The sequence below is a fragment of the Aulostomus chinensis genome, chromosome 16 (genome assembly GCF_037954235.1).
Source record: "Aulostomus chinensis isolate RoL2024-O1b breed Wild chromosome 16, RoL_Achi_v1.0, whole genome shotgun sequence".
Classification (NCBI taxonomy): domain Eukaryota; kingdom Metazoa; phylum Chordata; class Actinopteri; order Syngnathiformes; family Aulostomidae; genus Aulostomus; species Aulostomus chinensis.
In genome coordinates, this window is record NC_141335.1 from 6,387,903 (window position 1) to 6,401,360 (window position 13,458).

Below are 13,458 nucleotides of genomic sequence, written 5' to 3' on the forward strand. Positions count from 1 at the left end.
CAACAGAGCGAGAGCTGGACAAGCATTTACCTGTTTCAAGTTATTTAGCATGTTATTTTATTATATTCACCAAGAAGATGATGTTTTTCCCATTTATCAGTCTGTGTGTATCAGTAAACAAAATAACCATATATTTCTTCTCTTATTAAATCAAATCTATATGAATCTAAAATTAGTCAAAATAATAGTCAACTCCAACTCAATCCTGCCCAAGCCCAGAGTACAGGGGGCAAGCGTGGCTGGCTGCTGCGCATCTTCAACCTCTGCAGCTCAACTGGAGGGCTCAACACCTATCTTCCAAAAAAGACCAACCCTCATGCCGTGTTTGGATGGGGATGGTGGAGAGCGTTGCCTAACACACACCTTACGTCAATATTTAATTTAAATTTTGACACACAATTAGTCTTTCTGCCAATACTGCACCTTCCAGCCATGTGAAAATTGCAGTAAAGGCCATGTTGCAACTTTGATTAAATTTACAATTGTGCAGCCCTAAACAGCATCCATTTAATCTTTCTTTTTCCTCCACCTACATGTTGTAAAGCCCAGCTTTCACAAGCATAAGGAACAAGCCGCAGAAATCTATTAGTCCTTAACTGAAAGTGTGTATGTACAGTGAGTGTCCTGGAGTGTGTTTCTGTTCAAAAGGCACATCAGGACACACCGGTGTGACAACACAGATGCCAAACTGCCAAGTAGCTTCACTACACAAACAGACAGGGATACATGCACACACACACACACACACACACACACACACACACACACACACACACACAAATATAAGGCAGCAGCAGAGCCATACATAGCAGAGCCATACACAGACTTAGAGCACCACCAGCTGGGGGACAGCCAACACCAGGACCAACAAGGGCTGTGCGGATACTACACATGTGCAAACACTAGTTGTGTATTCACATCAGCTGGTACCTTACACTTGTTATAGATGTGTATTAGCAGCATACTCTCCCTGTTTGTTTCCCTTCAGCTTGCAATACTCAGACACTTCATACACCTCATGTTTGTGTGTCATGTTGTATAGTTATAACTGAGCAAATGTTTTCCCACACACAGCCCAAAGGCCAGGTGATACTTACATACATACATACACACACACACACACACACACACACACACACACACACACACACACCATGAAAGAGGTGCAATTAGAACATCCCACTCCAATTAACCAGCTCTCTAAACAAATCCACATTAGGCCCTCCATTGTGGCTGCGCTCAAAAACAGCCACTTGGGAAAGCAGCATAAAAGCCCTAACTGTATTTCTCCACCAGGATACATGTGTGCCTGAGTGTGTGTGTGTGTGTGTGTGTGTGTGTGTGTGTGTGTGTGTGTGTGTGTGTGTGTGTGCGCGTGCATTGACTGGCAGTAGTTACACATTGGCACAGACTCTGGGCTGTTATGATTGCAGTGGTGATGGGGAGATTTTGCAATCACTGGTGGGCTGAGAGGGAGGGAAGAAGCACAGCAGAGATGGTGAAACGGGGAGGGAAGATTTTTGTAGCAGCACAGGAAGAGAAACCAAGAACTGTAGCACTGAATCACTCAACTTCAACTAAGCTTTGGACGGAGGGGGCATCCTTTTACTAACCTCTTAGTTTATGGTGTACTTGAAAAAATATCTCCGCCATAGTTGTAGATTTCAACCAGGTATTTTTTACAACTGGTGGCTGAAGAGACACTCAGTGATGGTCTGATGGTCATGAGTGGAACAAATGGCACGCTCTGTGATTGCCACCCCTCGTATGAAGTCCATTACAGTACATCCTCTAATTAATGGAAAATGTCTAACACAACTTGGTGTGTCCAAGATGACGATTCCAATCATTGTCCCAACAACAGAGCAAACCTCGGGTGTTTCAGTGACTACCCAAAGCATGTGGCCAAAGGTGAATGGAGAATGATGGAGTTTAGCCCTTAGCTCATGTGAAATAATTTGCATTTCTTACTTTTTTTGTGCAATGGGTGTCGAGTGTGAAATATGAAGGTCTCGCGCTTGTTTAGATCACAAACTGTACCTTTAAACCAGACAGCCTTGAGGTGGAAGCATCACAACTGTCCTATAAACTGCAGTCGTATAGTTCCTAACAGTTGAATCATGAAATAGAATTTATTTCTTCATGTCTCAATTGTAAATTAACATAGCTGAAAACACCTTCCTGGTATCTCACCCCTCAACTCTGTGTACCCTCTGAGAGTTTGCATTGCTGCAGGAGGCACACAGTGGTATATTACTCAGATCTTGCAAAAATGACACACAAAAGATACAGACATTCGTTCAACATCTTGGCATCTTGTTTTAGATGATGTGTCTGGATTATTAATCGCCGGGATTAGGGTGGTACCTGGGTAGGCTAGATGGACTTTTAATCAATGAGAACGAGCTGTGGGAAGCTGCAGAGCTTTTCCAGTATGAATCAGTCGGACATTTAAAAGAAAAACAGGGAGATCAAAACAATACGGCAAGGCTTTTCCTTGGCATTTTCTAGGGAAAACACAAAACGTCAAAAAAGTTCAAAATTGTTAATTTTTAGGTTTTGCAGTGTTGGAAATTTGAGAAGTTTTGAGCTGTTCTCAATAGAGAGATTACTCAATTAAGCTGCTGTCCTGTTGCACAGGTCGAAATGGAACCTCTGACCCTGTCACACTGAATCTTCACATGAAACCTGTTGAATGATCCTGGCTTCAGGATTACTCCTAATCCCTTGTGACTTTCTATCTGTGGCAGATTCATTGAACAACACCCTGGTAAACAAGCTGGAGGGCTCAAGGGTTGGGGTTACGTAATCTAATGAAAGGGAAAAGGCAGCCATGATGGGGTTTTTTTCCTGCTTAGATTTCTCTTAGGTTGGCTGAATCTTTTCAATCTAAATTTATGTTTGTCGCGGTAACAGTACTTTTTTTAATGAGACTTAAACGTTCTGTTTTTCCCCCGACGTGACTTTTTTGAAGCGTATATGAGTGCGGCATATTATTTCAACTGCTGTGAGGTCTATGCTAAACATACAAATAATACTGTGAAAGATGCCACATATCTGCTACTGTCAAGTATGAAGTACATGTACGGTTTACCTTCTCCATGTCCACATAACACGACTGGAAAGAATATTACAGTTACACAAAACGTAAAATCAGGCCAGTGAGGATAATTTACAGTTACCCCATGGTATCAAGATAGTTTCCAAGGTAGAAAAACAGGATAGAGATAGGATAGATAGAGAGGGGATAGATCGACAGATAAAGAGAGAGAGCAGAGAGAGCAATACAGAGAGAGAGAGAGAGAGAGAGCATATTTCAGCCTCAATGGGCAAACACAAAGGTGTGTGGCGCCACGAACTGCTGTGGGCAGATGGAGAGACAGAATAAGAAAGAAAATGAAGTCTGTGCATGTATGAGTGACCAAGTGTGTGTCTTTTTAGTGTGTGTGTGTGTGTGTGTGTGTGTGTGTGTGTGTGTGTGTGTGTGTGTGATAACTGATGGAGAATAGATGTGAAATAAGCCCAAAACGTACTGTGAACCAAGAACACCTACACGCTGAACTAGTGTTTAACCTCAGTATATTAACCATATTTTTAAAGAATTTTGCCTTTTTTGTCTTTTACTCTAACTTATTTAAACGGCAAATGTCAAACACACAAAAATAGGCCACTTTGTGAAATCTCTCTCCTATCATGCTCTCAGACGCAAACTCTAAAGCTCAATATGGCAGTTTAGTGGAGCCACAGCAGAATTATTCCCAGCAGCCTGAAGCCCCGGAGATGTGCTACAGCTAGTTAGCGATTAGAGCAGTCTCACAGGGGGCCACTTGAAAATCAGTTAACTTTCCCCTCAGAGATCTACGCAGGCTCACATTAGCATTTAGCACACCCATTAATGTCAACACCTACTTTCGTGTTAGCACGGCCAACTGACAGTTAAAGGCCCCCGTGGGGCTATTTCCAGTCTGGAGACAGAGAGAGGGACTGACAGAGTGAAAAAAGTGACTGTAGCAGTTGCACAGTGAGTCACAAAGCAAGTTAATGGCTCCTTAACTAAAAAGCAAAATACTTTCGCCGCTGTAGCACAGATATGTTGACATACTGAAGGCTGACAGACAGCTGTTCCACCTCCCTGTTGAGACTATTTGAATAAATATTCCCAAGAACTAAGAATTCCTTTTGGACCAAAATATGATAGATCTATCATTGACAAGTTATTCTCGGGTAACATGCCTTTGTATCAAACTGAATACAAAACACAAATAAAACTTGTGAAAAATTAAAGTTTTCTTGATTCCTTAAAGAATTGCTCGATCGAGGAGAGGCACGAAATCATTAAAATGAAAACAACGCCCTAAATTAAGTGTTTTATAAAGTGATTGTGGGAAAAAGAATCAGAAAAATGTAGAAAATTAAAAAAACAAAAAAAACAAAACAGCGTAAACAGCAAATGCACACATACACACATTAAGTGTTTGGAGGCGAGCCAAGCTTATTCCCATATCCCCATAGAGCCATTTAACCATACTTGTTCAACTCCCTGACCAACATACCAATCACATTAATCATCTATTCATTTTAAAAGATCATCAGGGACATTCACACACACACACACACACACACACACACACACACACACACAAACATTTGCTCCTTTGGAAGTACACAGTGGTGTACTTCATGGGTATGAGAGGCGAGAGAGAGACAAATTAACTAGCATGCAATCATCACTTGGCTCACTAATGGAAGCAGACTCAGCACATTTGTGTGTGTGTGTGTGTGTGCATACGTTTATGGTACACACAAAAATGCATGGAGACCCACTTACAAAATGATGCATTAGACAGACAGTGTAAACATAAAAATAGCTCATCAAGATGCCTCCAATAATCTGTATCCTAGTATACTGGCATACTGATATCTGTAGACTGATTCAGACTTAAGGAACAGAATTTTGTGAGACTCTAGTATCAACAACAGCTTTGCGTTTACACCCAAAGGAGCATTCCAGACGGTGACAACAGGTTACATTTTCATGTAATACAAAAAAAAAAGGCTTTTTTCAATAATTACCACACAGGCATCAAAAACAGAACAACAACAGAGATCTAATAAAAATATTAGTGATGATATCAAGGAGATGAAGGCATATTTTAACTGATTGGGATTGCCTATGAATTTGTTGATTATTTGAGGATACTGGTGAGTAACTCTGACTTCATGCACTGCAACATGTGCAGATTAGCGACTTAGCATCATTGGCATCATTGAAGAGCAGCAACATTTCATGTTATCTCTTACTGCTATCACCAGTTGAATTTACACTTTTTTTTAAAATTTCATCCCAGCTGTAATTCATTTTTATGAGGATTATTCATCCACAACTATATCAGTAATTTAATCCTACAAAGTTGTTGTTTTTTATTTAACTGGCTTTTTCAACACCAACAAGCTTGTCGTTTTTTTTTCCTCAGGATTATCGGATCAGACTCATACCCAAGATACCTGATATTAAAGGACTTAGATTGGGTCCTTTGACTTGAACACATTTTGTATTGCGTTTTCACCACAAGCATATAAAGTCTTTTCAATATTTAGAAGACATTGAGAAAGTAGATTGTAAACTAAGATGGCATCATGTTCCAAACATTAGTCACGACCCAATTATGTTATTATACTATCCCTCTAAGTCTTTGTGTGTGTGTGTGTGTGTGTGTGTGTGTGTGTGTGTGTGTCATGGTTGGAGGGCCCGGTGTATGCTGAGCTAAGGCACCATAGGGGACACTGCCAGGAGGGGCACATAGGGGTTGGGTGACTTAAATGGAGAAAAATCCAATAATTGTATCCGTCCAGAGGGAGGGCGAGCTTTTAGGGAGGGGAACGACCTGTTATTACTCTTTCTTTTTTCTCTTTCCCTCTTTTATTTCATCCCCTAATTCCACAATGGGGGGGGGGGACCTAAGAAAGGGAGGAACGAAGTGGAGAGACATGAGGGTGACGGGCTGAGCTTGCTGTTAAAGTATGTCCTTGTAATTAGCTGAGTATTAGCAGTGGTGACAATGCAAAGGCACTGGGCAGGGAGGCACCCTTTAACGCTCTACTCATTTCCTGAACTTAATCCCCACTGCTTACTGGTAATAGTGCACACGCATCTGGACACACACACGCACGCACGCACGCACGCACACACCCACACAAACACACAAAATCATGCACAAAGTCACCCTATCAACTGCTGATTATAATGGAGGAGGACTCCTGAGCAAAGCTACACCCAGCAGCTCACCTTCAATCCCTTTTGTGCTCAGAGCCATGATGGTGATTAGTGCAGGGAATTTCGGTGTGCATGTGTGCGTGTGCATGCGCATGCACATCTTCATCTGCAAATTAGCGTCACGTTGTGTTCTGAAGTCGAGTGGCGACTGTTTACTTCTCGAGTGTCAAGAAGCCTTCGACAGACAAAACTACTTGAGGCGAGTCCCCGTTTCTTGTTTCTTCCAGGGAGCGGATGGAGGAGACAAGGCTACAGAAGCGGAAATCAATTATTTTCAATTAAGTCAACCGGCAACTCTTTCAATGTGCCTTCAAGCCACTCTAGTCTTGGTAACACTACCTCAAACCCCCAATTCCACACCACAACGTGACACCCACCCACCATGGACACGTGAATACGCTGAACAAAAAGCTATATCCTCTCATGGTGTGAATATATTTTTATGTTTAATGGTTAAATTATAGACTTTGAAACAATTACTGTGGAAACTGCTAAAATCCTCTCCGACAACAGTTACGGCGCATCTGAATCTGTCATTTTAATCGAACTGTAGAGAAGAATAATGGCATTTAATTGTTTTTGGTATGATTCACAGTGTACTTGAAACACGTTTACATCTTACGGCTTTAATTTGTTCTTTTTTTCTATGTATACGAGAAAAAAAGTTATTCCATTTGAAAACAGAAACTTTATTAAAAATGAAGGAAAAATGTTGAGGCTGACGATAGTCAGGTATGCCGGTCTAACCTCCCACAACTTGAGAGTGACAGCACAGCACACGCTACTGCTAATGGAAGCTAAGCAAACCAGCTAAGTGATAAAATTCCAAACTACAATCTGCAAAATAGGAGTGCAACAAAAATATCAATACAGAGATTTATTGTGATAATTCACACGAATACTGATAGAACATTCAATAGGAACAGCAGGTTTTATTACTTAATTCGCTTGAAGAATGCCATGAAACATTTTTTTGTATGCCAGCCTGCAAGTTAGCATCGCCGCGGGTTCCCTCCACCAAAGGCCAATGGGATTGATTTTTGTGTTCGATCTTAGCTCACTGCTGAAAAAAGTTATGTGGCAAACTGAAGTTAATGAGACTTGCGTTTTATTCAGGAAGATAACCCTAAAAAAAAACAAAATGAACATAAATATCATGAAAACAGATGTGTGTCTCCAACATCACTGCAACTAGCTGTACTCTTTATCTGCATCTTACTTGATGATGTTTTTAGTCACTTATTAGCGGTTCATTACCAAAAATGAACAAGCGCGATTTTGCTTGGCACAGACCCCAGAAAGAAAGTGCATTGTTTTATTTTTTCATTCAAAATAAAATGCATCACAAATCCAAATTAAAATCTTGGGTCATTTTGGAACTGCAATAACTATCAAAGCAATCACAATTTATTTTTATTTTGTTATTTAGCCCTAGTATCAACAGGAGAAATACATTTTAGATCAAACATGTTGTCATAATTCACACGTTTTAAGAAATTAAATGATTATAAAAGAAATGACAGATATGGGCACAGTCCTACAACGCTCACATGGTGAACTGGAAATCAGCTGTGAGCCCATTGATGTCCGCTCTTAGAGATAACGACACCAGACCAGTTTTAATAGATTCCGCACAAGCTTGTGCCGTACTGTTGTTTCACATTGATTTATGTTCCATTAGTTTGAATCAAAATTGTAAGAGACACCTGAGCTCGGCCCAGAGTCACCAGTAGAGCACCATTTCTATAGAGCGCACGCTATAAACAGCACAGAGGGGGTCCGCAAACCTTGTCACTGACACAACAGTCGGGAGTGAGAGTGTGTGTCTGTCGATATGTGTGTATGCCTGCCAGCTCCCAGTCTAGCGCTATTGTCTAACAAGGTATAATTAGCACTATGGCACAATGAATTAGCATAATTATGCAAACAGGGCTCTGCTAAAGGCTTGGCACAAGGGGAGGCTACAGGGGGGGACCTATTACAACACACATGCGCGCGCACATACACACACACAAATTGGTACAAATTAAACACATAAATGAGTGCGAAAGAGACATTCTGAATACACACACACACACCTGTCTAACATTGCAACAGGAAGTGACATGAATGTCATCAGCGGATATTGATAGCATATTTATGTCCAGTAAAGACATTAAAACATGTCACATATGCTGGTATTTGTCCCCTCTGGTCTGCTCCTGTCATAAACAGCCCCCAGAACAATGGTTCGACACAGAAATGACCAGCTAACCGCCCCCTCCCAACACTTCCCTCCCTCACAACACTCCACCATTCGGGGCCTATAGTATTTACCAGTGGGGTGATAGGTGAAGTCGGTGGGAGATAATAGGGATGAGTGAGAGGCTGAAAGGCTAGTAGCCATTCAGACAATGACAGCTGTGGTAAAGAAGCCTCTATTAGGCTTCATTAGGACGCTTGGCTCTTGATTACACACGCACACATGCACGCACGCACATACACACGCACACGCGCGTGCGCACACGCAGGAAAATAGAAAGCTTTCCTGTGAATGAGTTTGAGCTTAACTGCACTTTTGGCTTCCAGAGTGGGAGGGATCATTCAGGCATTTCAAAAATCAATTAGAATTCTGAGAACCAGAAATTGATTAATAATAGATTTACTTTATCATCAATACAACTTAATTATTAATCTATCTCAATATCTGATTTAAATATGTCACAAACACAATGCACACTTTAGCCTTTGGAATATAACATGAGACGGACCTTTTCCTTCACTGAAGTGCCTTTGTATAACATTGCTTTGTGTTTATTCTTCAATAGTTTTATCTAGTAACATCTTTGTAGTTGTTATAATTACTGCTGTCTTAACCTTAATGACACCGTAAAAGAAAAAATAATAAAACATCTTTGTAATGCATTTTATGATGTGTGACTTTTGTAATTTTTCTACATTTCCCAAACAGAAAAACCTAAATTATATGTAATTAAAGCGACCGTCCGCAGAGAAGAATTACTTTGTTGTTAATTGATTATTGCGTGTTTTGAATTCATGCTTTAATCATTCAATTCAATCACAATGCATCTTCACTCTCCACCCCAAGTTTGCGGTTCACCCTGCTTGTGTGTTGGTGTGTGTGTGTGTGTGCGCGTGTGTGTGTCCATCCCTATGATCTTTGCCTGTGACATGAACCCTAACAAGCCCTCTTACCAATAGCCTTGCAATGTCAACAAGCTCTACCTAAACCCTCGTGCGCTCCCCTCAGCTGAACATTCTTCGTCACCTAACCCCCAAAGCCATGGATTATGTCCCCAAAATCCTGATCCCTAGCAGGAAACAAGCACCCCTGAAACCCCAAACACTCATACAAAGCTCTCTTACAATTACAAGCGTCCACTGTTGGCTAAAGAACCAGTGAGGTCAGAAGTTCAGAGTTCAAAAAGTTCTCAGTGATCAAGAGTCTCTGAAGTAGGTCCAGCTGTTTGCTCACAACATGTAAAGAGTTATGAATGTAGCAGCAGTTCTATGGCGTCTCAATGGACAAAGGAGGGGACTCCTTGCACCAGGGTCACATCAGAGTATCAGGAGAGGTGGGTTAAGTTAACATTTGCGTAAAAACTTCTTTGATGGCATTTAGTGAATTTGTAAAACAGTATTTACATTTCTGTCTTCTCTTCTGTTCTATTGCCTCTGGCCCAGGTGTATCTATCTGTAGACCAGGGGGGAGACATCTTAACCTCTGCCTCCGCGACTGAAAGGAAGTCATGTGGCCTCCGGGTGTTAGTGTTATTTACACATTAGCAAAATACAAACTCACATGAATAAAAGCACAGGGAAGACAAACTTCCACTACGGAGGACTTGTGACTTCTTGTCAATTGCAGAGGTCCGCCATCTTGTTTGCATCATCCCTGTCTGGGTGCAATAATTTCAACCATGTATGTTTATAACAGGCGTCATTTGGTTTTGAGGCAAAGCCTTAAGGGTACAGTAATATGCTTTTTACTTACCAGTGTTTTATCTGACATCCATAAGAAATGACTCCTCGAGCTATTAACAGGATATGTCTTGATTAGCTGCAGCACAGTTGTATTTTGCACGATGCACACAGAGAGAATGAGCTGTAGGTAGCACCACAATGAAAGATGTAAAGCAAATACGTAGCAAAAACGTAGCATGCCCAAATTAAATCTAAAAACTCAAATATCCCAAATACTCCACATGGCTTATTATTATAATCATTTCTACAACACACTCCCCCCACTTCCTAAACAAATTTCATTCTTCATCTTGACATGAAACCACTGACTCCAGCTTATTGTCACCTTAAGAAACGGCATATTGTTCAAATACATGCTCAGCGGTGGGAGACACACAATAGCAGAGAGAGGGTCATGCTGAGAGGGGGGGGGGGTAGCAATTTTAAGCTGAGTCCACATTTTGGAGGCAGTGGGCTAATCCGGCCAGGCTTTTTAGCCTGCCATTCAGGAAGACAAGGACCCCTAGGATTTGGGCTTGTCCACACCTCAGGGGTGGGGAGGGGGGATTATCAAGATAGCAGGAGAGGTGGAGAGGGTGCGATGGCGGATGAAGAGTATCAGTGTATGAGTGAGGCTTTGCAAGTATAAATGTGTGCTGGCATATCTTTGCTTTGGCATACACTTTGGTTAGAATGTGTGTATGTGTTTGTGTATTTGGAGGGGTTTCTCTCCTATTTCCACCCCAAACACACACCCCAGGGCTTTGACAGGGTCACCTCTGGGTCTTTCAGAGCCTCCTCTCAACCAGTCCTAATTGATCTCACGCATTACTAGTCCCAAACATGGGATGGAAACGTGTGTGTGTGTGAGAGTGTGAGAGTGTGTGTGTGTGAGAGAGAGAGAGAGAGAGAGAGAGAGAGAGAGAGAGAGAGAGAGAGTGTGTGTGTGTGTGTGTGTGTTGGGGGGGGGTGGCCAGCTCATTGTCTGGGGGAGCCAGATCACTTCTTCGAGCACACAAACACACACACGCACACGCACACGCAGATTTGTGAAGACCCTCAGTGACAGGATGCATTACCTCTCCCTTACCTAAACCTGAGCCATCACAACTATGCCTAAACCTCTAAATCTGACCCTAACAGGGAAACCGAGGTCCAACCATGTCGGTGTGAACACTCAAGACACAAAGAGAGCTGTGCACTCAAAGATACACTTTTGAAGAATGTTCCCTTTGCCACAATTGTCACCTCAAAAATACACTATTGGTCTTTGACTATCAGAAAGGGTACAAAGTCATTTAAACCTGACAGGTAGACGACTGCCTTTCAAACAGGAAGCTGAGCATTTATACCCTTGAGGTACAAACTGGTGCAGTTCCATACTACAAAAAGTGGAAGCAGCTCAGGTAATTAAATCAGATCTGTTTTACTCCCAGTCTTAGTCAGGGCAGTTTTCCTGCACTATATACACGCTACAGTGTTCTAGTACCTTCTGATTTTATTAACAATTTCTTTGCTGTCAGTACTAGTTTTATCAGTCCATCCTGTTTCTGCTCTCGTGTTTCATCAGATGAGGCATGCTCTGTTATTGAGGGACATGACGGCAGTTTATGCGTCCTCATGAAGATAGAAAGACATGCACACCACCTCTGGCATGCATCTACCTCTCTCCCTCTTTCCTCCTCTCCCCTCCTCTACGCTCTCATTCCCGGCTGTGCTAATCCACTGGCCGAGTCAGGAACTCGGTTACCCATCTGGCCAAGCATGACTCCAGCTGAGAGGAGGAATGGATGAAGAAGTGGAATGGAGAAAGAGGAGAAATGGTGAGAGGGGAGAGAGGGATGATACCGTTAGAGATATACAAGGAGACTTTTATACATGCTGAAGGAGGAAGACAGAGGAATAGAGGGAATGAGTTATCATACGGAATAGATGAAGGCTGATAGAATGCCATAAGGTAAAAACATAATTACCCTTCCCCGCTTTCTTTTTCTCTCGATCTAAAGTAAAAACTATTGATCCTATTGTCTCCTGATGGAAGAAAGGGATTATCCCGACTAACAGGTTGAAATGAGCGCTGCCACAGAGCACTGTCAGCACAGATATTGGCTGATCCCAGTGTGCAGTGAGGTAGCCCCTAGCCATGGCCTTCACCTCTGACCCTGACTCCTGCGGTGCCATCTGGTTGGTTAACCCATGACCTATGACATCACAAGCTGCTGAGGAGAGGCAGGTCTGCAAAGCTAACTTGTGCTTCTATTACCCCTAAATGTTGCTCTCATGGGTTTATCGTGTAAACGCGACACATACATTCATGGGCTGCTTCATTAGGTAGACCTGGGTAGTACCGTGTTCCACCCCTTTGTACTGCAAAACCGCTGGAATTCTTCAAGCCAGTCATATTTACAAGGTAACCAATGACCCAAAAAATGGTGACGTTCAACAAATAGAGCAGATCCAGAACCATCCAATCAACACCCTGTGTGGTGTTCTGCTGCTGCAGTCCAGCCGCTTTGAGGTTCAACGAGTTCATCGATGCTCCCCTGCATGACCCTGGTGCAGCAAGTGCTCATTTGATTTGCCACATCAGCTTGGAACTAGTCTGGCCATTAATTTCTGACCTCACTATCAACCAGAGCAACAAAACTCACTGGATCATTTCCTTTTTTGGTCAGTAGGACTGAAGGGGGTGTGGTCCAGGTGGTAAAGGGGCCATCTTAGCAGTTGGATCCTGACTAAGATGGCCACCATCTCCAAGTGTCCCGAACCTCGAGTTGCTCCTGACACTTCAGTGTATTAATGAGTGTGAGTTGGCAACTCGCGTAGCCTCTGTGAATAAAGTGCGTATGCATGAACAGGTGAATGTGATGTAAAGTGCTTTGAGTGGTTGGTCTAGTAGAAAAGTACTTTATGACTGCAAGTCATTTATTATTCTCCGTCCATCCACCCATCCATTTTCTATACTGCTTATCTGTTAAGGGTCATGGGGGGTTGGAACCTTTCGCAGCTTACACTGGGCGAGAGGCGGAGTTCACCCTGGACGGGTCGCCAGTCCGTCGCAGGGCCATCAGGAGCAATTAGGGGCTCAGTATCTTGCTCAACATGGTCACCGGGGGAAGTGAGGAACGAACCAGCGATCCTTCGGTTGCTAGAGGGCCACTCAACATCCGAGCCACGCCGCCCCCTTCATTCTCTGTAAAGCCTCGAGAAAGTGTGATCAT

General features: G+C 42.5%; 1 protein-coding gene across 1 annotated transcript in view; it reads right to left on the bottom strand.

The window, feature by feature from the left end:
- camkmt (calmodulin-lysine N-methyltransferase) overlaps positions 1 to 13,458 on the bottom strand; it is a 98,889-nt gene that overhangs the window by 82,181 nt on the left and 3,250 nt on the right. The window lies entirely within an intron of this gene.